Source organism: Anabrus simplex, chromosome 3 (assembly GCF_040414725.1).
Source record: "Anabrus simplex isolate iqAnaSimp1 chromosome 3, ASM4041472v1, whole genome shotgun sequence".
Lineage (NCBI taxonomy): Eukaryota > Metazoa > Arthropoda > Insecta > Orthoptera > Tettigoniidae > Anabrus > Anabrus simplex.
Window position 1 is genome coordinate 457925880 of NC_090267.1, and position 22618 is coordinate 457948497.

A 22618-nucleotide genomic window follows, 5' to 3' on the forward strand; every position below is an offset into this window, starting at 1 on the left:
CACATTTACACTTGTGCTTAGCACTGCACATCAATGAACGCAACAAAGTTGCTTTAGTGAACAACATGAATGCATTCTGTAAATTGCAAATCAAGCAGTTTTTTGCATTGTGTAATGGTTACCACATCCGTGTAACCCGTGGAAGGTCCGCGGTTATATGCTGGGCGGGGTGAACTAATTTCATATTGGAAAGTCACATTTTAAATTATATATTCTGAAACACAGATAGGTGTTATGGCGGCAATGGAAGATTAAAAGGCTAGGAGTGTGAATAAAGCAGGCGGGAAAGTAGTAATCCACGCGAAGTTTTCATCAGGGTTCCGACATTGTCTAGATCTCACTGGCTCCCTTTTTTAAAATTCCAGGTCGCCGGAAATTTCGAGCATTAATTTAATGTGCAGTGTCCGCCTCTGTGGTGTAGTGGTTAGCGTGATTAGCTGCCACCCCCGGAGGTCCGGGTTCGATTCCCGGCTCTGCCACGAAATTTGAAAAGTGGTACGAGGGCTGGAGCGGGGTCCACTCAGCCTCGGGAGGTCAACTGAGTAGAGGTGGGTTCGATTACCACCTCAGCCATCCTGGAAGTGGTTTTCCGTGGTTTCCCACTTCTCCTCCAGGCGAATGCCGGGATGGTACCTAACTTAAGGCCACGGCCGCTTCCTTCCCTCCTCCTTGCCTATCCCTTCCAATCTTCCCATCCCTCCACAAGGCCCCTGTTCAGCATAGCAGGTGAGGCCGCCTGGGCGAGGTACTGGTCATTCTCCCCAGTTGTATCCCCGACCAAGAGTCTGAAGCTCCAGGACACTGCCCTTGAGGCGGTAGAGGTGGGATCCCTCGCTGTGTCCGAGGGAAAAGCCGACCCTGGAGGGTAAACAGATGATGATGATGAATTTAATGTGCAGTACATACGTTCCACAGATATGAAAGTTTACACGTTCGCTTAACGCTGCACATCAAAAAATGCTAAAAACTGGCTTTAGTTTGCAGATGGAATATATTCTGTAAATGCCGAGACATGCGGTTGTTTCCGTGGTGTAGTGGTTATCACATCCGCCTCACACGCGCAAGGTTCCCGGTTCGATACCGGGCGGAAACAGCTTATTTACATTGGAAAACCGCTGTCTGATTTTTGTGCATCACTGATAGGCGACAATGGGAGAAAAATGCTAGGAGTGTGAAGAAGGCGAGCGTGGTGTAGCATTCACGTGGTATCATCCTGGTGAAAAGCGGGAAATTACTTTCACGTCTCCCGACATTGGCGTAAATCGTTTGAAATTGGCTTACTATAACAATAGTTCTTAACAAGTTGTTCTACAGCCGCTGTTACAGTTTCTGAAATTTCTGGAATTTAATTCCTGCCTACTATCCATGGGTACATACTGCAAGGCGCAAGTACAACTCGCACGACCATATGTTGCTATGTCTTTGATGTTGAGCCAGATGTACTCCTAAAGCCTGTGGTTTTGTGATGGGGAGCGACCACGATAAATAAACGGTGGTTGGTACGCGTGGATATTGACAATGTGGAAGGTCTACCTTTGGTTGTATTGCTGTTTTGGCTTATGTTATGTACAGTATATATGAAAATGTAGGCATCACTGGTATATGTCTTTAAATTACTGTAAAGCTTAGGATTGTCCATAAAACTACTTCTGTCTAGAATATTTATCCATTTATACAAGTGAAAAGTAATTTGTTGCCTGAGGGAAACAGTTTGCAGTAGAGGGTTATGAAGTTGTTTTTCGACTGTCGTTATATGTGTTTAATCTAGGTCTTACTAGCTCCTCTGGTACAAATTCCAGGCCACCGGAAATTTCGCGCTTTAATTGAGTGTGGAGCACAGACGTTCCACAGACATAAAGTTTACACCTTTGCTTAACACAGCACATCAAGGAATGCCACACACTGGCTTCGGTTTTCAACTTGAATGTATTCTGTAAATACCCAGACATGTGGTTGTTTCCGTGGTGTAGTGGTTATCACATCCGCTTTACACGCGGAACGTCCCCGGTTCGATCCCGGGCGGAAGCAGCTTTTTCTTAACCGGAAAACCACTGCTTTTTTGTGCAACAATAATATGTGACAATGGTAGAAAAATATTAGATGTGTGGAAAAGGCGAGCGGGGCCCATCGTTCACATGCTATGATAATGGGAATCCACGGGAAGTTTCCTGCACGGCGGCCGTCGGGGGTGAAAAACGAATGAAATTGGCGTTCTATAACAATAGTTCCTTCGACCAGTTGTTCTAGGGCTTCTGTTATAGTATCTGAAGGTTCTACAATATCATTGCTCCTGTGGTCCATATTCCAGGGGACTGGAAGTTTGGCGCCCTACTTTAATTTCTAACAAATACATGTGCTTAACACTGCACACCTCCGAATGCTACAAAGTAGCTGTTGTTTAAATCCTGAATATATCCTGTAAGTGACACTACGCGCGGTCGTTTCCGTGGTGTAGTGGTTATCACATCCGCCTAACACGCGGAAGGTCCCCGGTTCAATCCCGTTCGGAAACAGCTATTTTCATTGGAAAAACACTGTCTAATTTTTGTGCATCACTGTAGGTGTGAAGAAGGCGAGCGAGGCCCAGCATTCACCTGGTATGATAATGGGCAAACACGGAGAGTTACTCTCACGGCAGCCGACGGTGGTGTAAATCGTGTTATATTCTTGTTCTATAAGAATAGTTCCATTAACAAGTCGTTTTCGTCTGCTGTTTTAGTATCTGAATGTTCAATAATGTATTTGCTCCTCCGGTTCTTATTCCGTGGCACTGGATATAACGCGACCTACTTCAAGCTGGAAAAAAGGCATTTTAGACAGACAAACACATTTACACTTGTGCTTAGCACTGCACATCAATGAATGCAACAAAGTTGCTTTAGTGAACAACATGAATGCATTCTGTAAATTGCAAATCAAGCAGTTGTGTAATGGTTAGCGAATCCGTGTAACCCGTGGAAGGTCCGCGGTTATATGCTGGGCGGGGTGAACTAATTTCATATTGGAAAGTCACATTTTAAATTATATATTCTGAAACACAGATAGGTCTTATGGCGGCAATGGAAAATTAAAAGGCTAGGAGTGTGAATAAAGCAGGCGGGAAAGTAGTAATCCACGCGAAATTTTCATCAGGGTTCCGACATTGTCTAGATCTCACTAGCTCCCATTTTTAAAATTCCAGGTCGCCGGAAATTTCGAGCATTAATTTAATGTGCAGTACATGCGTTCCAACGACATGAAAGTTACTCGTTCGCTTAACGCTGCACATCAAAAAATGCTAAAAACTGGCTTTAGTTTGCAGATGGAATATATTCTGTATATGCCAAGACATGCGGTTGTTTCCGTGGTGTAGTGGTTATCACATCCGCCTCACACGCGGAAGGTCCCCGGTTCGATACCTGGCGGAAACAGCTTATTTACATCGAAAAACCGCAGTCTGACTTTTGTGCATCACTGATAGGCGACAATGGGAGAAAAATGCTAGGAGTGTGAAGAAGGCGAGCGTGGTGTAGCATTCACGTGGTATCATACTGTGGAAAAGCGGCAAATTACTTTCACGGCTCCCGACATTGGCGTAAAACGTTTGAAATTGGCGTCCTATAACAATAGTTCTTAGCAGGTTGTTCTACGGCCGCTGTTACAGTTTCTGAAATTTCTGGAATTTAATTCCTGCCTACTATCCTAAAGCCTGTAGTTTTGTGATGGGGAGCGCCCACGATAAATAAACGGTGGTTGGTACGCGTGGATGTTGACAATGTGGAAGGTCTACCTTTGGTTGTATTGCTGTTTTGGCTTATGTTATGTACAGTATATATGAAAATGTAGGCATCACTGGTATATGTCTTTAAATTACTGTAAAGTTTAGGATTGTCCATAAAACTACTTCTGTCTAGAATATTTATCCATTTATACAAGTGAAAAGTAATTTGTTGCCTGAGGGAAACAGTTTGCAGTAGAGGGTTATGAAGTTGTTTTTCGACTGTCGTTATATGTGTTTAATCTAGGTCTTACTAGCTCCTCTGGTACAAATTCCAGGCCACCGGAAATTTCGCGTTTTAATTTAGTGTGGAGCACAGACGTTCCACAGACATAAAGTTTACACCTTTGCTTAACACAGCACATCAAGGAAGGCCACACACTGGCTTTGGTTTTCAGCTTGAATGTATTCTGTAAATGCCAAGACATGTGGTTGTTTCCGTGGTGTAGTGGTTATCACATCCGCTTTACACGCGGAAGGTCCCCGGTTCGGTTCCGGGCGGAAGCAGCTATTTTTTACAGGAAAACCACTGCTTTTTTGTGCAAAAATAATATGTGACAATGGTAGAAAAATATTAGATGTGTGGAAATGGCGAGCGGGGCCCATCGTTCACGTGCTATGATAATGGGAATCCACGGGAAGTTTCCTGCACGGCGGCCGTCGGCGGTGAAAGACGAATGAAATTGGCGTTCTATAACAATAGTTCCTTCGACCAGTTGTTCTAGGGCTTCTGTTATAGCATCTGAAGGTTCTACAATATCATTGCTCCTGTGGTCCATATTCCAGGGGACTGGAAGTTTCGCGCCCTACTTTAATTTCTAACAAATACATTTGCTTAACACTGCTCATCCCCGAATGCTACAAAGTAGCTTTTGTTTAAAGCTTGAATATATCCTGTAAGTGAGACTATGCGCGGTCGTTTCCGTGGTGTAGTGGTTATCACATCCGCCTAACACGCGGAAGGTCCCCGGTTCAATCCCGGGCGGAAACATCTATTTTCATTGGAAAAACACTGTCTAATTTTTGTGCAACACTGTAGGTGTGAAGAAGGCGAGCGAGGCCCAGCATTCACCTGGTATGATAATGGGCAAACACGGAGAGTTGCTCTCACGGCAGCCGACGGTGGTGTAAATCGTGTTATATTCTTGTTCTATAACAATAGTTCCATTACAAGTCGTTTTCGTCTGCTGTTTTAGTATCTGAATGTTCTATGATGTATTTGCTCCTCCGGTCCTTATTCCATGGCACTGGATATACTTCAAGCTGTAAAAAAGGCATTTTAGACAGACAAACACATTTACACTTGTGCTTAGCACTGCACATCAATGAATGAAACAAAGTTGCTTTAGTGAACAACATGAATGCATTCTGTAAATTGCAAATCAAGCAGTTTTTTGCATTGTGTAATGGTTAGCACATCCGTGTAACCCGTGGAAGGTCCGCGGTTATATGCTGGGCGGGGTGAACTAATTTCATATTGGAAAGTCACATTTTAAATTATATATTCTGAAACACAGATAGATCTTATGGCGGCAAAGGAAAATTAAAAGGCTAGGAGTGTGAATAAAGCAGGCGGGAAAGTAGTAATCCACGCGAAATTTTCATCAGGGTTCCGACATTGTCTAGATCTCACTAGCTCCCATTTTTAAAATTCCAGGTCGCCGGAAATTTCGAGCATTAATTTAATGTGCAGTACATGCGTTCCAACGACATGAAAGTTACTCGTTCGCTTAACGCTGCACATCAAAAAATGCTAAAAACTGGCTTTAGTTTGCAGATGGAATATATTCTGTATATGCCAAGACATGCGGTTGTTTCCGTGGTGTAGTGGTTATCACATCCGCCTCACACGCGGAAGGTCCCCGGTTCGATACCTGGCGGAAACAGCTTATTTACATTGAAAAACCGCAGTCTCACTTTTGTTCATCACTGATAGGCGACAATGGGAGAAAAATGCTAGGAGTGTGAAGAAGGCGAGCGTGGTGTAGCATTCACGTGGTATCATACTGTGGAAAAGCGGCAAATTACTTTCACGGCTCCCGACATTGGCGTAAAACGTTTGAAATTGGCGTCCTATAACAATAGTTCTTAGCAGGTTGTTCTACGGCCGCTGTTACAGTTTCTGAAATTTCTGGAATTTAATTCCTGCCTACTATCCTAAAGCCTGTAGTTTTGTGATGGGGAGCGCCCACGATAAATAAACGGTGGTTGGTACGCGTGGATGTTGACAATGTGGAAGGTCTACCTTTGGTTGTATTGCTGTTTTGGCTTATGTTATGTACAGTATATATGAAAATGTAGGCATCACTGGTATATGTCTTTAAATTACTGTAAAGTTTAGGATTGTCCATAAAACTACTTCTGTCTAGAATATTTATCCATTTATACAAGTGAAAAGTAATTTGTTGCCTGAGGGAAACAGTTTGCAGTAAAGGGTTATGAAGTTGTTTTTCGACTGTCGTTATATGCGTTTAATCTAGGTCTTACTAGCTCCTCTGGTACAAATTCCAGGCCACCGGAAATTTCGCGTTTTAATTTAGTGTGGAGCACAGACGTTCCACAGACATAAAGTTTACACCTTTGCTTAACACAGCACATCAAGGAATGCCACACACTGGCTTTGGTTTTCAGCTTGAATGTATTCTGTAAATGCGAAGACATGTGGTTGTTTCCGTGGTGTAGTGGTTATCACATCCGCTTTACACGCGGAAGGTCCCCGGTTCGGTCCCGGGCGGAAGCAGCTATTTTTTACAGGAAAACCACTGCTTTTTTGTGCAAAAATAATATGTGACAATGGTAGAAAAATATTAGATGTGTGGAAATGGCGAGCGGGGCCCATCGTTCACGTGCTATGATAATGGGAATCCACGGGAAGTTTCCTGCACGGCGGCCGTCGGCGGTGAAAAACGAATGAAATTGGCGTTCTATAACAATAGTTCCTTCGACCAGTTGTTCTAGGGCTTCTGTTATAGTATCTGAAGGTTCTACAATATCATTGCTCCTGTGGTCCATATTCCAGGGGACTGGAAGTTTCGCGCCCTACTTTAATTTCTAACAAATACATTTGCTTAACACTGCTCATCCCCGAATGCTACAAAGTAGCTTTTGTTTAAAGCTTGAATATATCCTGTAAGTGAGACTATGCGCGGTCGTTTCCGTGGTGTAGTGGTTATCACATCCGCCTAACACGCGGAAGGTCCCCGGTTCAATCCCGGGCGGAAACATCTATTTTCATTGGAAAAACACTGTCTAATTTTTGTGCAACACTGTAGGTGTGAAGAAGGCGAGCGAGGCCCAGCATTCACCTGGTATGATAATGGGCAAACACGGAGAGTTGCTCTCACGGCAGCCGACGGTGGTGTAAATCGTGTTATATTCTTGTTCTATAACAATAGTTCCATTACAAGTCGTTTTCGTCTGCTGTTTTAGTATCTGAATGTTCTATGATGTATTTGCTCCTCCGGTACTTATTCCATGGCACTGGATATACTTCAAGCTGTAAAAAAGGCATTTTAGACAGACAAACACATTTACACTTGTGCTTAGCACTGCACATCAATGAATGAAACAAAGTTGCTTTAGTGAACAACATGAATGCATTCTGTAAATTGCAAATCAAGCAGTTTTTTGCATTGTGTAATGGTTAGCACATCCGTGTAACCCGTGGAAGGTCCGCGGTTATATGCTGGGCGGGGTGAACTAATTTCATATTGGAAAGTCACATTTTAAATTATATATTCTGAAACACAGATAGGTCTTATGGCGGCAAAGGAAAATTAAAAGGCTAGGAGTGTGAATAAAGCAGGCGGGAAAGTAGTAATCCACGCGAAATTTTCATCAGGGTTCCGACATTGTCTAGATCTCACTAGCTCCCATTTTTAAAATTCCAGGTCGCCGGAAATTTCGAGCATTAATTTAATGTGCAGTACATGCGTTCCAACGACATGAAAGTTACTCGTTCGCTTAACGCTGCACATCAAAAAATGCTAAAAACTGGCTTTAGTTTGCAGATGGAATATATTCTGTATATGCCAAGACATGCGGTTGTTTCCGTGGTGTAGTGGTTATCACATCCGCCTCACACGCGGAAGGTCCCCGGTTCGATACCTGGCGGAAACAGCTTATTTACATTGAAAAACCGCAGTCTGACTTTTGTGCATCACTGATAGGCGACAATGGGAGAAAAATGCTAGGAGTGTGAAGAAGGCGAGCGTGGTGTAGCATTCACGTGGTATCATACTGTGGAAAAGCGGCAAATTACTTTCACGGCTCCCGACATTGGCGTAAAACGTTTGAAATTGGCGTCCTATAACAATAGTTCTTAGCAGGTTGTTCTACGGCCGCTGTTACAGTTTCTGAAATTTCTGGAATTTAATTCCTGCCTACTATCCTAAAGCCTGTAGTTTTGTGATGGGGAGCGCCCACGATAAATAAACGGTGGTTGGTACGCGTGGATGTTGACAATGTGGAAGGTCTACCTTTGGTTGTATTGCTGTTTTGGCTTATGTTATGTACAGTATATATGAAAATGTAGGCATCACTGGTATATGTCTTTAAATTACTGTAAAGTTTAGGATTGTCCATAAAACTACTTCTGTCTAGAATATTTATCCATTTATACAAGTGAAAAGTAATTTGTTGCCTGAGGGAAACAGTTTGCAGTAAAGGGTTATGAAGTTGTTTTTCGACTGTCGTTATATGTGTTTAATCTAGGTCTTACTAGCTCCTCTGGTACAAATTCCAGGCCACCGGAAATTTCGCGTTTTAATTTAGTGTGGAGCACAGACGTTCCACAGACATAAAGTTTACACCTTTGTTTAACACAGCACATCAAGGAATGCCACACACTGGCTTTGGTTTTCAGCTTGAATGTATTCTGTAAATGCCAAGACATGTGGTTGTTTCCGTGGTGTAGTGGTTATCACATCCGCTTTACACGCGGAAGGTCCCCGGTTCGGTCCCGGGCGGAAGCAGCTATTTTTTACAGGAAAACCACTGCTTTTTTGTGCAAAAATAATATGTGACAATGGTAGAAAAATATTAGATGTGTGGAAATGGCGAGCGGGGCCCATCGTTCACGTGCTATGATAATGGGAATCCACGGGAAGTTTCCTGCACGGCGGCCGTCGGCGGTGAAAAACGAATGAAATTGGCGTTCTATAACAATAGTTCCTTCGACCAGTTGTTCTAGGGCTTCTGTTATAGTATCTGAAGGTTCTACAATATCATTGCTCCTGTGGTCCATATTCCAGGGGACTGGAAGTTTCGCGCCCTACTTTAATTTCTAACAAATACATTTGCTTAACACTGCACATCCCCGAATGCTACAAAGTAGCTTTTGTTTAAAGCTTGAATATATCCTGTAAGTGCGACTATGCGCGGTCGTTTCCGTGGTGTAGTCGTTATCACATCCGCCTAACACGCGGAAGGTCCCCGGTTCAATCCCGGGCGGAAACATCTATTTTCATTGGAAAAACACTGTCTAATTTTTGTGCAACACTGTAGGTGTGAAGAAGGCGAGCGAGGCCCAGCATTCACCTGGTATGATAATGGGCAAACACGGAGAGTTGCTCTCACGGCAGCCGACGGTGGTGTAAATCGTGTTATATTCTTGTTCTATAACAATAGTTCCATTACAAGTCGTTTTCGTCTGCTGTTTTAGTATCTGAATGTTCTATGATGTATTTGCTCCTCCGGTCCTTATTCCATGGCACTGGATATACTTCAAGCTGTAAAAAAGGCATTTTAGACAGACAAACACATTTACACTTGTGCTTAGCACTGCACATCAATGAATGAAACAAAGTTGCTTTAGTGAACAACATGAATGCATTCTGTAAATTGCAAATCAAGCAGTTTTTTGCATTGTGTAATGGTTAGCACATCCGTGTAACCCGTGGAAGGTCCGCGGTTATATGCTGGGCGGGGTGAACTAATTTCATATTGGAAAGTCACATTTTAAATTATATATTCTGAAACACAGATAGGTCTCATGGCGGCAATGGAAGATTAAAAGGCTAGGAGTGTGAATAAAGCAGGCGGGAAAGTAGTAATCCACGCGAAATTTTCATCAGGGTTCCGACATTGTCTAGATCTCACTAGCTCCCATTTTTAAAATTCCAGGTCGCCGGAAATTTCGAGCATTAATTTAATGTGCAGTACATGCGTTCCAACGACATGAAAGTTACTCGTTCGCTTAACGTTGCACATCAAAAAATGCTAAAAACTGGCTTTAGTTTGCAGATGGAATATATTCTGTATATGCCAAGACATGCGGTTGTTTCCGTGGTGTAGTGGTTATCACATCCGCCTCACACGCGGAAGGTCCCCGGTTCGATACCTGGCGGAAACAGCTTATTTACATTGAAAAACCGCAGTCTGACTTTTGTGCATCACTGATAGGCGACAATGGGAGAAAAATGCTAGGAGTGTGAAGAAGGCGAGCGTGGTGTAGCATTCACGTGGTATCATACTGTGGAAAAGCGGCAAATTACTTTCACGGCTCCCGACATTGGCGTAAAACGTTTGAAATTGGCGTCCTATAACAATAGTTCTTAGCAGGTTGTTCTACGGCCGCTGTTACAGTTTCTGAAATTTCTGGAATTTAATTCCTGCCTACTATCCTAAAGCCTGTAGTTTTGTGATGGGGAGCGCCCACGATAAATAAACGGTGGTTGGTACGCGTGGATGTTGACAATGTGGAAGGTCTACCTTTGGTTGTATTGCTGTTTTGGCTTATGTTATGTACAGTATATATGAAAATGTAGGCATCACTGGTATATGTCTTTAAATTACTGTAAAGTTTAGGATTGTCCATAAAACTACTTCTGTCTAGAATATTTATCCATTTATACAAGTGAAAAGTAATTTGTTGCCTGAGGGAAACAGTTTGCAGTAGAGGGTTATGAAGTTGTTTTTCGACTGTCGTTATATGTGTTTAATCTAGGTCTTACTAGCTCCTCTGGTACAAATTCCAGGCCACCGGAAATTTCGCGTTTTAATTTAGTGTGGAGCACAGACGTTCCACAGACATAAAGTTTACACCTTTGCTTAACACAGCACATCAAGGAATGCCACACACTGGCTTTGGTTTTCAGCTTGAATGTATTCTGTAAATGCCAAGACATGTGGTTGTTTCCGTGGTGTAGTGGTTATCACATCCGCTTTACACGCGGAAGGTCCCCGGTTCGGTCCCGGGCGGAAGCAGCTATTTTTTACAGGAAAACCACTGCTTTTTTGTGCAAAAATAATATGTGACAATGGTAGAAAAATATTAGATGTGTGGAAATGGCGAGCGGGGCCCATCGTTCACGTGCTATGATAATGGGAATCCACGGGAAGTTTCCTGCACGGCGGCCGTCGGCGGTGAAAGACGAATGAAATTGGCGTTCTATAACAATAGTTCCTTCGACCAGTTGTTCTAGGGCTTCTGTTATAGTATCTGAAGGTTCTACAATATCATTGCTCCTGTGGTCCATATTCCAGGGGACTGGAAGTTTCGCGCCCTACTTTAATTTCTAACAAATACATTTGCTTAACACTGCACATCCCCGAATGCTACAAAGTAGCTTTTGTTTAAAGCTTGAATATATCCTGTAAGTGAGACTATGCGCGGTCGTTTCCGTGGTGTAGTGGTTATCACATCCGCCTAACACGCGGAAGGTCCCCGGTTCAATCCCGGGCGGAAACATCTATTTTCATTGGAAAAACACTGTCTAATTTTTGTGCAACACTGTAGGTGTGAAGAAGGCGAGCGAGGCCCAGCATTCACCTGGTATGATAATGGGCAAACACGGAGAGTTGCTCTCACGGCAGCCGACGGTGGTGTAAATCGTGTTATATTCTTGTTCTATAACAATAGTCCCATTACAAGTCGTTTTCGTCTGCTGTTTTAGTATCTGAATGTTCTATGATGTATTTGCTCCTTCGGTCCTTATTCCATGGCCCTGGATATACTTCAAGTTGTAAAAAAGGCATTTTAGACAGACAAACACATTTACACTTGTGCTTAGCACTGCACATCAATGAATGAAACAAAGTTGCTTTAGTGAACAACATGAATGCATTCTGTAAATTGCAAATCAAGCAGTTTTTTGCATTGTGTAATGGTTAGCACATCCGTGTAACCCGTGGAAGGTCCGCGGTTATATGCTGGGCGGCGTGAACTAATTTCATATTGGAAAGTCACATTTTAAATTATATATTCTGAAACACAGATAGGTCTTATGGCGGCAATGGAAGATTAAAAGGCTAGGAGTGTGAATAAAGCAGGCGGGAAAGTAGTAATCCACGCGAAATTTTCATCAGGGTTCCGACATTGTCTAGATCTCACTAGCTCCCATTTTTAAAATTCCAGGTCGCCGGAAATTTCGAGCATTAATTTAATGTGCAGTACATACGTTCCACAGACATGAAAGTTTACACGTTCGCTTAACGCTGCACATCAAAAAATGCTAAAAACTGGCTTTAGTTTGCAGATGTAATATATTCTGTAAATGCCAAGACGTGCGGTTGTTTCCGTGGTGTAGTGGTTATCACATCCGCCTCACACGCGGAAGGTCCCCGGTTCGATACCGGGCGGAAAGAGCCTATTTACATTGGAAAACCGCTGTCTGATTTTTGTGCATCACTGATAGGCGACAATGGGAGGAAAATGCTAGGAGTGTGAAGAAGGCGAGCGTGGTGTAGCATTCACGTGGTATCATACTGTTGAAAAGCGGGAAATTACTTTCACGGCTCCCGACATTGGCGTAAAACGTTTGAAATTGGCGTACTATAACAATAGTTCTTAACAAGTTGTTCTACAGCCGCTGTTACGTTTTCTGAAATTTCTGGAATTTAATTCCTGCCTACTACCCATGGGTACATACTGCAAGGCGCAAGTACAACTTGCACGACCATATGTTGCTATGTTTTTGATGTTGAGCCAGATGTACTCCTAAAGCCTGTGGTTTTGTGATGGGGAGCGCCCACGATAAATAAACGATGGTTGGTACGCGTGGTTGTTGTCAATGTGCAAGGTCTACCTTTCTTTTGTATTGCTGTTTTGGCTTATCTTATTTACAGTATATATGAAAATGTAGGCATCACTGGTATATGTCTTTAAATGACTGTAAAGTTTAGGATTGTCCATAAAACTACTCCTGTCTAGTATATTTATCCATTTATACAAGTGAAAAGTAATTTGTTGCCTGAGGGAAACAGTTTGCAGTAGAGGGTTATGAAGTTGTTTTTCGACTGTCTTTATATGTGTTTAATCTAGGTCTTACTAGCTCCCCTGGTACAAATTCCAGGCCACCGGAAATTTCGCGCTTTAATTTAGTGTGGAGAACAGACGTTCCACAGACATAAAGTTTACACCTTTTCTTAACACAGCACATCAAGGAATGCCACACACTGGCTTTGGTTTTCAGCTTGAATGTATTCTGTAAATGCCGAGACATGTGGTTGTTTCCGTGGTGTAGTGGTTATCACATCCGCTTTACACGCGGAAGGTCCCTGGTTCGGTCCCGGGCGGAAGCAGCTATTTTTTACAGGAAAACCACTGCTTTTTTGTGCAAAAATAATATGTGACAATGGTAGAAAAATATTAGATGTGTGGAAATGGCGAGCGGGGCCCATCGTTCACGTGCTATGATAATGGGAATCCACGGGAAGTTTCCTGCACGGCGGCCGTCGGCGGTGAAAAACGAATGAAATTGGCGTTCTATAACAATAGTTCCTTCGACCAGTTGTTCTAGGGCTTCTGTTATAGTATCTGAAGGTTCTACAATATCATTGCTCCTGTGGTCCTTATTCCAGGGGACTGGAAGTTTCGCGCCCTACTTTAATTTCTAACAAATACATTTGCTTAACACTGCACATCCCCGAATGCTACAAAGTAGCTTTTGTTTAAAGCTTGAATATATCCTGTAAGTAAGACTATGCGCGGTCGTTTCCGTGGTGTAGTGGTTATCACATCCGCCTAACACGCGGAAGGTCCCCGGTTCAATCCCGGGCGGAAACAGCTATTTTCATTGGAAAAACACTGTCTAATTTTTGTGCAACACTGTAGGTGTGAAGAAGGCGAGCGAGGCCCAGCATTCACCTGGTATGATAATGGGCAAACACGGAGAGTTACTCTCACGGCAGCCGACGGTGGTGTAAATCGTGTTATATTCTTGTTCTATAAGAATAGTTCCATTAACAAGTCGTTTTCGTCTGCTGTTTTAGTATCTGAAAGTTCTATAATATATTTGCTCCTCCGGTCCTATTATTTATTATTTAGCGTATGGCATACAAATACGTTATTACAAATGAACAAAAATAACCAATGAACCAATCTACAAACAAATATCTAGATCTTGTATGTACTCAATACATTTTGGGGTTGCCATCAAGAAGTCTTCATATGGCACTCCATATCCTCTGATGCTGCATTCCTCCCTGATGTGTTTAATAGTTTGTCGCGGTGCACCACAGTCGCATAGCGGCGAGGAGAGCATTCGCCATTTAAAAAGTGAATCCCCACATCTTCCGTGTCCCGTCCTGAGTCGGTTGAGCATTGACCATACCTTGCGGTGTTGATCAAACCCTGGAACTGTCTTATCGATGCATGGCATTTTCTGGCATATAGTTGGAGCATTTTGCATCCATTCTTCCCTCCAGGAATCGGTGATGTTGAGTCCGATGTGATTGATCTCGGCTGCAAGAGGTGGATGTCTCGAACGAAGTCGTTTGATTTTGAGGTCTGAGATGTCAGAATGTACCGGTAGTCCAGGGTTTGCTAGGATCTTGTTGTATTCTCTGATCAAAGCTACTTTCCTTCGCAGGTTAGGAGGTGGTATGTTACTTAGGACAGGCAGCCAGATTGTGGGTGTAGACCTGATTGTTCCTGTAATAATGCGCATAGTACTATTAAGTTGGACATCAACTTTGTTAGTATGGGCGCTGTTCAACCATACTGGTGCGCAGTACTCCGCCGCAGAATATACCAAGCTCAACGCAGACGTCCGCAGAGTTGTGGCGGATGATCCCCACGTGGTTCCACAAAGCTTTTGTATGATGTTGTTTCTTGTTCTCAGTTTCGCAGCAGTTTTTGTGAGATGTGATTTAAACGACAGGGTCCTGTCTAGCGTGACTCCAAGATATGTTGGTTCCTTATTGTGGGTAAGTTGTGTACCATCAAAGTAGACTTCCAGAGTCCTATTGGATTGTCTGTTGTTGAGATGGAAGCAAGTCACCTCTGTTTTTGATGCATTAGGTCGAAGCCTCCATTTACGAAAATACTCTGCAAGCACACACAAATCACATGTTAGAGTTTCTTCCATGGGTTCGAAGTGAGTGTGCCTAGTTGAAATGACCCAATCATAAGCATATCCAAACTTTTTGCTGACAGTTTCTGGCATATCAGCAATGTAAAGGCTAAAGAGCAGTGGGGCTAGAACAGAACCTTGGGGGAGACCATTTTGGAGGAATTTCTGGCCACTGGTTTTGTTTCCCATAATAACCTGAAATCCTCTGTTTCCAATCATGTTATCAATAAGCTTCGTAATTTGTTGGCATGGAATCATCTTCATCAGCTTGTAGAGTAGGCCTTGCCGCCAGACGGTATCATAGGCTGCTGATAAATCAATGAAAGCCACAGATGTTTTCATCATCTTCTGAAAGCCTGCTTCAATATGTGATGTGAGTGCCAAAACTTGATCTGCGCAACTTCGGTTGGGACGAAAGCCAGCTTGTTCTGCAGGGATCGCCGAAAGTATTGTTTGGCCAATCCTATTAATCAGTACTCGTTCCAAGTTTTTATATATAACACTAAGTAATGCAATTGGACGGTAGCTTTGCACAAGATCTGCACGTTTTCCTGGTTTAAGGAGAGCATTTATCTTGGCACGTTTAAGCTCTTGAGGTACGTTTCCTGTTTTTAGCATTGAGGTGAAGAATTTTGCTAGCCATGTCCTCATATATTTTCCAGATTTGATGAGAAACTCGGGGAGCATGCCATCAAAGCCAGGAGCTTTACCGGGTTTTACATCCTTTATTGCAGCTGCAACCTCTTCGGGGGTGATGTCATATGAGTACTCTGTCGTAGAGCCAGCTCTAGCTTTCAGTTTTTTTAGTTCCTGCTTAATACTGGTTGTAGTCGCGCGATGATTTATTCCTTTAGAAGTTTTAACAATGTGTGAAGCAATGTTGTTGGTTGTTACGAGACTATCTTCTCGTACGATACGATTAGCTCCTCCTAATTTTCGTAGCAGAGACCATGCTTTTCGGCTAGATACTTTGAAATCGATTTTCTGAGTAGTGTCTATCCACTTCTGTCGGCGTGCAGCATCCAGGTTATGTATTAGATCATCTGCTATTTCTCTGTCACCGCTACTTTGAAAAATGTTATAGAGTTCTTCGCATTTCTCATCCCAGCCTGGAATATATTCTTTACGATATCCTCTGGGTATGTGCTTTTTTGCTGTACAGATAACGGCTCCAACAAACCTGTTATAGTTATCAGCAGATGGTGGGATCCAGCCTAGACATTTATCAAGGCTTTCGGAGAAGGCGTTCCAATCAGCTTTTTGCAGATTCCATCTGGGTCGTGGAATTGAGGCACTGGATATAACGCGACCTACTTCAAGCTGTAAAAAAGGCATTTTAGACAGACAAACACATTTACACTTGTGCTTAGCACTGCACATCAATGAACGCAACAAAGTTGCTTTAGTGAACAACATGAATGCATTCTGTAAATTGCAAATCAAGGAGTTTTTTGCATTGTGTAATGGTTACCACATCCGTGTAACCCGTGGAAGGTCCGCGGTTATATGCTGGGCGGGGTGAACTAATTTCATATTGGAAAGTCACATTTTAAATTATATATTCTGAAACACAGATAGGTGTTATGGCGGCAATGGAAGATTAAAAGGCTAGGAGTGTGAATAAAGCAGGCGGGAAAGTAGTAATCCACGCGAAATTTTCATCAGGGTTCCGACATTGTCTGGATCTCACTAGCTCCCATTTTTAAAATTCCAGGTCGCCGGAAATTTCGAGCATTAATTTATTGTGCAATACATACGTTCCACAGACATGAAAGTTTACACGTTCGCTTAACGCTGCACATCAAAAAATGCTAAAAACTGGCTTTAGTTTGCAGATGGAATATATTCTGTAAATGCCATGACATGCGGTTGTTTCCGTGGTGTAGTGGTTATCACATCCGCCTCAACCGCGGAAGATCCCCGGATCGATACCGGGCGGAAAGAGCTTGTTTACATTGGAAAACCGCAGTCTGACTTTTGTGCATCACTGATAGGTGACAATGGGAGAAAAATGCTAGGAGTGTGAAGAAGGCGAGTGTGGTGTAGCATTCACGTGGTATCATACTGTTGAAAAGCGGCAAATTACTTTCACGGCTCCCGACATTGGCGTAAAACGTTTGAAATTGGCGTACTATAACAATAGTTCTTAACAAGTTGTTCTACAGCCGCTGTTACGTTTTCTGAAATTTCTGGAATTTAATTCCTGCCTACTACCCATGGGTACATACTGCAAGGCACAAGTACAACTTGCACGACCATATGTTGCTATGTTTTTGATGTTGAGCCAGATGTACTCCTAAAGCCTGTGGTTTTGTGATGGGGAGCGCCCACGATAAATAAACGGTGGTTGGTACGCGTGGATGTTGACAATGTGGAAGGTCTACCTTTCTTTTGTATTGCTGTTTTGGCTTATCTTATTTACAGTATATATGAAAATGTAGGCATCACTGGTATATGTCTTTAAAAGACTGTAAAGTTTAGGATTGTCCATAAAACTACTCTTGTCTAGATTATTTATCCATTTATACAAGTGAAATGTAATTTGTTGCCTGAGGGAAACAGATTGCAGTGGAGGGTTATGAAGTTGTTTTTCGACTGTCTTTATATGTGTTTAATCTAGGTCTTACTAGCTCCCCTGGTACAAATTCCAGGCCACCGGAAATTTCGCGCTTTAATTTAGTGTGGAGCAAAGACGTTCCACAGACATAAAGTTTACACCTGTGCTTAACACAGCACATCAAGGAATGCCACACACTGGCTTTGGTTATCAGCTTAAACGTATTCTGTAGATATCCAGACATGTGGTTTTTTTTCCGTGGTGTAGTGGTTATCACATCCGCTTTACACGCGGAAGTTCCCCGGTTCGATTCCTGGCGGAAACAGCTTATTTACATTGGAAAACCGCTGTCTGATTTTTATGCATCACTGATAGGCGACAATGGGAGAAAAATGCTAGGAGTGTGAAGAAGGCGAGCGTGGTGTAGCATTCACGTGGTATCATACTGGTGAAAAGCGGGAAATTACTTTCACGTCTCCCGACATTGGCGTAAAACGTTTGAAATTGGCGTACTATAACAATAGTTCTTAACAAGTTGTTCTACAGCCGCTGTTACAGTTTCTGAAATTTCTGGAATTTAATTCCTGCCTACTATCCATGGGTACATACTGCAAGGCGCAAGTACAACTCGCACGACCATATGTTGCCATGTCTTTGATGTTGAGCCAGATGTACTCCTAAAGCCTGTGGTTTTGTGATGGGGAGCGCCCACGATAAATAAACGGTGGTTGGTACGCGTGGATGTTGACAATGTGGAAGGTCTACCTTTGGTTGTATTGCTGTTTTGGCTTATGTTATGTACAGTATATATGAAAATGTAGGCATCACTGGTATATGTCTTTAAATGACTGTAAAGATTAGGATTGTCCATAAAACTACTTCTGTCTAGAATATTTATCCATTTATACAAGTAAAAAGTAATTTGTTGCCTGAGGGAAACAGTTTGCAGTAGAGGGTTATGAAGTTGTTTTTCGACTGTCGTTATATGTGTTTAATTTAGGTCTTACTAGCTCCTCTGGTACAAATTCTAGGCCACCGGAAATTTCGCGCTTTAATTTAGTGTGGAGCACAGACGTTCCACAGACATAAAGTTTACACCTTTGCTTATCACAGCACATCAAGGAATGCCACACACTGGCTTTGGTTTTCAGCTTGAATGTATTCTGTAAATGCCCAGACATGTGGTTGTTTCCGTGGTGTAGTGGTTATCACATCCGCTTTACACGCGAAAGGTCCCCGGTTCGATCCCGGGCGGAAGCGGCTTTTTCTTTACCGGAAAACCACTGCTTTTTTGTGCAACAATAATATGTGACAATGGTAGAAAAATATTAGATGTGTGGAAATGGCGAGCGGGGCCCATCGTTCACGTGCTATGATAATGGGTATCCACGGGAAGTTTCCTGCACGGCGGCCGTCGGCGGTGAAAAACGAATGAAATTGGCGTTCTATAACAATAGTTCCTTCGACCAGTTGTTCTAGGGCTTCTGTTACAGTATCTGAAGGTTCTACAATATCATTGCTCCTGTGGTCCATATTCCAGGGGACTGGAAGTTTGGCGCCCTACTTTAATTTCTAACAAATACATGTGCTTAACACTGCACATCCCCGAATGCTACAAAGTAGCTTTTGTTTAAATCTTGAATATAACCTGTAAGTGAGACTACGCGCGGTCGTTTCCGTGGTGTAGTCGTTATCACATCCGCCTAACACGCGGAAGGTCCCCGGTTCAATCCCGGGCGGAAACAGCTATTTTCATTGGAAAAAAACTGTCTAATTTTTGTGCAACACTGTAGGTGTGAAGAAGTCGAGCGAGGCCCAGCATTCACCTGGTATGATAATGGGCAAACACGGAGAGTTACTCTCACGGCAGCCGACGGTGGTGTAAATCGTGTTATATTCTTGTTCTATAAGAATAGTTCCATTAACAAGTCGTTTTCGTCTGCTGTTTTAGTATCTGAATGTTCTATAATGTATTTGCTCCTCCGGTCCTTATTCCATGGCACTGGATATAACGCGACCTACTTCAAGCTGTAAAAAAGGCATTTTTGACAGACAAACACATTTACACTTGTGCTTAGCACTGCACATCAATGAATGCAACAAAGTTGCTTTAGTGAACAACATGAATGCATTCTGTAAATTGCAAATCAAGCAGTTTTTTGCATTGTGTAATGGTTAGCACATACGTGTAACCCGTGGAAGGTCCGCGGTTATATGCTGGGCGGGGTGAACTAATTTCATATTGGAAAGTCACATTTTAAATTATATATTCTGAAACACAGATAGGTGTTATGGCGGCAATGGAAGATTAAAAGGCTAGGAGTGTGAATAAAGCAGGCGGGAAAGTAGTAATCCACGCGAAATTTTCATCAGGGTTCCGACATTGTCTAGATCTCACTAGCTCCCATTTTTAAAATTCCAGGTCGCCGGAAATTTCGAGCATTAATTTAATGTGCAGTACATACGTTCCACAGACATGAAAGTTTACACGTTCGCTTAACGCTGCACATCAAAATATGCTAAAAACTGGCTTTAGTTTGCAGCTGTAATATATTCTGTAAATGCCAAGACATGCGGTTGTTTCCGTGGTGTAGTGGTTATCACATCCGCCTCACACGCGGAAGGACCCCGGTTCGATACCGGGCGGAAACAGCTTATTTACATTGGAAAACGGCTGTCTGAATTTTGTGCAACACTGATAGGCGACAATGGGAGGAAAATGCTAGGAGTGTGAAAAAGGCGAGCGTGGTGTAGCATTCACGTGGTATCATACTGGTGAAAAGCGGGAAATTACTTTCACGGCTCCCGACATTGGCGTAAAATGTTTGAAATTGGCGTACTATTACAATAGTTCTTAACAAGTTGTTCTACAGCCGCTGTTACAGTCCTGAAATTTCTGGAATTTAATTCCTGCCTACTATCCATGGGTACATACTGCAAGGCGCAAGTACAACTTGCACGACCATATGTTGCTATGTTTTTGATGTTGAGCCAGATGTACTCCTAAAGCCTGTGGTTTTGTGATGGGGAGCGCCCACGATAAATAAACGGTGGTTGGTACGCGTGGTCCGCCTCTGTGGTGTAGTGGTTAGCGTGATTAGCTGCCACCCCCGGAGGCCCGGGTTCGATTCCCGGCTCTGCCACGAAATTTGAAAAGTGGTACGAGGGCTGGAACGGGGTCCACTCAGCCGCGGGAGGTCAACTGAGTAGAGGTGGGTTCGATTCCCACCTCAACCATCCTGGAAGTGGTTTTCCGTGGTTTCCCACTTCTCCTCCAGGCGAATGCCGGGATGGTACCTAACTTAAGGCCACGGCCGCTTCCTTCCCTCTTCCTTGCCTATCCCTTCCAATCTTCCCATCCCTCCACAAGGCCCCTGTTCAGCATAGCAGGTGAGGCCGCCTGGGCGAGGTACTGGTCATACTCCCCAGTTGTATCCCCCGACCAAGAGTCTGAAGCTCCAGGACACTGCCCTTGAGGCGGTAGAGGTGGGATCCCTCGCTCAGTCCGAGGGAAACACCGAACCTGGAGGGTAAACAGATGATGATGATGATGATGATGATGTTCTATAATGTATTTGCTCCTCCGGTCCTTATTCCATGGCACTGGATATAACGCGACCTACATCAAGCTGTAAAAAAGGCATTTTAGACAGACAAACACATTTACACTTGTGCTTAGCACTGCACATCAATGAATGCAACAAAGTTGCTTTAGTGAACAACATGAATGCATTCTGTAAATTGCAAATCAAGCAGTTTTTTGCATTGTGTAATGGTTAGCACATCCGTGTAACCCGTGGAAGGTCCGCGGTTATATGCTGGGCGTGGTGAACTAATTTCATATTGGAAAGTCACATTTTAAATTATATATTCTGAAACACAGATAGGTCTTATGGCGGCAATGGAAGATTAAAAGGCTAGGAGTGTGAATAAAGCAGGCGGGAAAGTAGTAATCCACGCGAAATTTTCATCAGGGTTCCGACATTGTCTAGATCTCACTAGCTCCCATTTTTAAAATTCCAGGTCGCCGGAAATTTCGAGCATTAATTTAATGTGCAGTACATACGTTCCACAGACATGAAAGTTTACACGTTCGCTTAACGCTGCACATAAAAGAATGCTAAAAACTGGCTTTGGTTTGCAGATGGAATATATTATGTAAATGCCAAGACATGTGGTTGTTTCCGTGGTGTAGTGGTTATCACATCCGCCTCACCCGCGGAAGGTCCCCTGTTCGATACCGGGCGGAAACAGCTTATTTACATTGGAAAACAGCTGTCTGATTTTTGTGCATCACTGATAGGCGACAATGGGAGAAAAATGCTAGGAGTGTGAAGAAGGCGAGCGTGGTGTAGCATTCACGTATTATCATACTGGGGAAAAGCGGCAAATTACTTTCACGGCTCCCGACATTGGAGTAAAACGTTTGAAATTGGCGTCCTATAACAATAGTTCTTAACAAGTTGTTCTACGGCCGCTGTTACAGTTTCTGAAATTTCTGGAATTTAATTCCAGCCTACTATCCTAAAGCCTGTAGTTTTGTGATGGGGAGCACCCACGATAAATAAACGGTGGTTGGTAGGCGTGGATGTTGACAATGTGGAAGGTCTACCTTTGGTTGTATTGCTGTTTTGGCTTATGTTATGTACAGTATATATGAAAATGTAGGCATCACTGGTATATGTCTTTAAATGACTGTAAAGTTTAGGATTGTCCATAAAACTACTTCTGTCTAGAATATTTATCCATTTATACAAGTGAAAAGTAATTTGTTGCCTGAGGGAAACAGTTTGCAGTAGAGGGTTATGAAGTTGTTTTTCGACTGTCGTTATATGTGTTTAATCTAGGTCTTACTAGCTCCTCTGGTACAAATTCCAGGCCACCGGAAATTTCGCGCTTTAATTTAGTGTGGAGCAAAGACGTTCCACAGACATAAAGTTTACACTTTTTTCTTAACACAGCACATCAAGGAATGCCACACACTGGCTTTGGTTTTCAGCTTGAATGTAT

At 43.0% G+C, this 22618-nt stretch overlaps 23 non-coding genes across 23 annotated transcripts; all 23 read left to right on the forward strand.

Annotated features, from left to right (window-relative positions):
• The first annotated feature begins 1020 nt into the window (after window positions 1–1020).
• Window positions 1021–1093, forward strand: TRNAV-CAC (transfer RNA valine (anticodon CAC)). The gene has a single exon. It is a non-coding gene; the product is annotated as a tRNA-Val (tRNA).
• An 862-nt stretch (window positions 1094–1955) lies between these two features.
• Window positions 1956–2028, forward strand: TRNAV-UAC (transfer RNA valine (anticodon UAC)). Its single transcript has one exon. It is a non-coding gene; the product is annotated as a tRNA-Val (tRNA).
• Window positions 2029–2440: 412 nt separating this feature from the next.
• TRNAV-AAC (transfer RNA valine (anticodon AAC)) lies at window positions 2441–2513 on the forward strand. Its single transcript has one exon. It is a non-coding gene; the product is annotated as a tRNA-Val (tRNA).
• Window positions 2514–3337: 824 nt separating this feature from the next.
• On the forward strand, window positions 3338–3410 carry TRNAV-CAC (transfer RNA valine (anticodon CAC)). The gene has a single exon. It is a non-coding gene; the product is annotated as a tRNA-Val (tRNA).
• A 781-nt stretch (window positions 3411–4191) lies between these two features.
• On the forward strand, window positions 4192–4264 carry TRNAV-UAC (transfer RNA valine (anticodon UAC)). The gene has a single exon. It is a non-coding gene; the product is annotated as a tRNA-Val (tRNA).
• Window positions 4265–4675: 411 nt separating this feature from the next.
• TRNAV-AAC (transfer RNA valine (anticodon AAC)) lies at window positions 4676–4748 on the forward strand. Its single transcript has one exon. It is a non-coding gene; the product is annotated as a tRNA-Val (tRNA).
• An 822-nt stretch (window positions 4749–5570) lies between these two features.
• Window positions 5571–5643, forward strand: TRNAV-CAC (transfer RNA valine (anticodon CAC)). The gene has a single exon. It is a non-coding gene; the product is annotated as a tRNA-Val (tRNA).
• A 781-nt stretch (window positions 5644–6424) lies between these two features.
• TRNAV-UAC (transfer RNA valine (anticodon UAC)) lies at window positions 6425–6497 on the forward strand. Its single transcript has one exon. It is a non-coding gene; the product is annotated as a tRNA-Val (tRNA).
• Window positions 6498–6908: 411 nt separating this feature from the next.
• On the forward strand, window positions 6909–6981 carry TRNAV-AAC (transfer RNA valine (anticodon AAC)). Its single transcript has one exon. It is a non-coding gene; the product is annotated as a tRNA-Val (tRNA).
• Window positions 6982–7803: 822 nt separating this feature from the next.
• TRNAV-CAC (transfer RNA valine (anticodon CAC)) lies at window positions 7804–7876 on the forward strand. The gene has a single exon. It is a non-coding gene; the product is annotated as a tRNA-Val (tRNA).
• A 781-nt stretch (window positions 7877–8657) lies between these two features.
• On the forward strand, window positions 8658–8730 carry TRNAV-UAC (transfer RNA valine (anticodon UAC)). Its single transcript has one exon. It is a non-coding gene; the product is annotated as a tRNA-Val (tRNA).
• Window positions 8731–9141: 411 nt separating this feature from the next.
• On the forward strand, window positions 9142–9214 carry TRNAV-AAC (transfer RNA valine (anticodon AAC)). Its single transcript has one exon. It is a non-coding gene; the product is annotated as a tRNA-Val (tRNA).
• An 822-nt stretch (window positions 9215–10036) lies between these two features.
• On the forward strand, window positions 10037–10109 carry TRNAV-CAC (transfer RNA valine (anticodon CAC)). The gene has a single exon. It is a non-coding gene; the product is annotated as a tRNA-Val (tRNA).
• A 781-nt stretch (window positions 10110–10890) lies between these two features.
• Window positions 10891–10963, forward strand: TRNAV-UAC (transfer RNA valine (anticodon UAC)). The gene has a single exon. It is a non-coding gene; the product is annotated as a tRNA-Val (tRNA).
• A 411-nt stretch (window positions 10964–11374) lies between these two features.
• Window positions 11375–11447, forward strand: TRNAV-AAC (transfer RNA valine (anticodon AAC)). The gene has a single exon. It is a non-coding gene; the product is annotated as a tRNA-Val (tRNA).
• An 823-nt stretch (window positions 11448–12270) lies between these two features.
• Window positions 12271–12343, forward strand: TRNAV-CAC (transfer RNA valine (anticodon CAC)). Its single transcript has one exon. It is a non-coding gene; the product is annotated as a tRNA-Val (tRNA).
• An 863-nt stretch (window positions 12344–13206) lies between these two features.
• On the forward strand, window positions 13207–13279 carry TRNAV-UAC (transfer RNA valine (anticodon UAC)). Its single transcript has one exon. It is a non-coding gene; the product is annotated as a tRNA-Val (tRNA).
• Window positions 13280–13690: 411 nt separating this feature from the next.
• TRNAV-AAC (transfer RNA valine (anticodon AAC)) lies at window positions 13691–13763 on the forward strand. The gene has a single exon. It is a non-coding gene; the product is annotated as a tRNA-Val (tRNA).
• A 4097-nt stretch (window positions 13764–17860) lies between these two features.
• TRNAV-UAC (transfer RNA valine (anticodon UAC)) lies at window positions 17861–17933 on the forward strand. Its single transcript has one exon. It is a non-coding gene; the product is annotated as a tRNA-Val (tRNA).
• Window positions 17934–18795: 862 nt separating this feature from the next.
• On the forward strand, window positions 18796–18868 carry TRNAV-UAC (transfer RNA valine (anticodon UAC)). Its single transcript has one exon. It is a non-coding gene; the product is annotated as a tRNA-Val (tRNA).
• Window positions 18869–19280: 412 nt separating this feature from the next.
• Window positions 19281–19353, forward strand: TRNAV-AAC (transfer RNA valine (anticodon AAC)). The gene has a single exon. It is a non-coding gene; the product is annotated as a tRNA-Val (tRNA).
• An 834-nt stretch (window positions 19354–20187) lies between these two features.
• TRNAV-CAC (transfer RNA valine (anticodon CAC)) lies at window positions 20188–20260 on the forward strand. Its single transcript has one exon. It is a non-coding gene; the product is annotated as a tRNA-Val (tRNA).
• A 1528-nt stretch (window positions 20261–21788) lies between these two features.
• TRNAV-CAC (transfer RNA valine (anticodon CAC)) lies at window positions 21789–21861 on the forward strand. The gene has a single exon. It is a non-coding gene; the product is annotated as a tRNA-Val (tRNA).
• The last annotated feature ends 757 nt before the right edge of the window (window positions 21862–22618 follow it).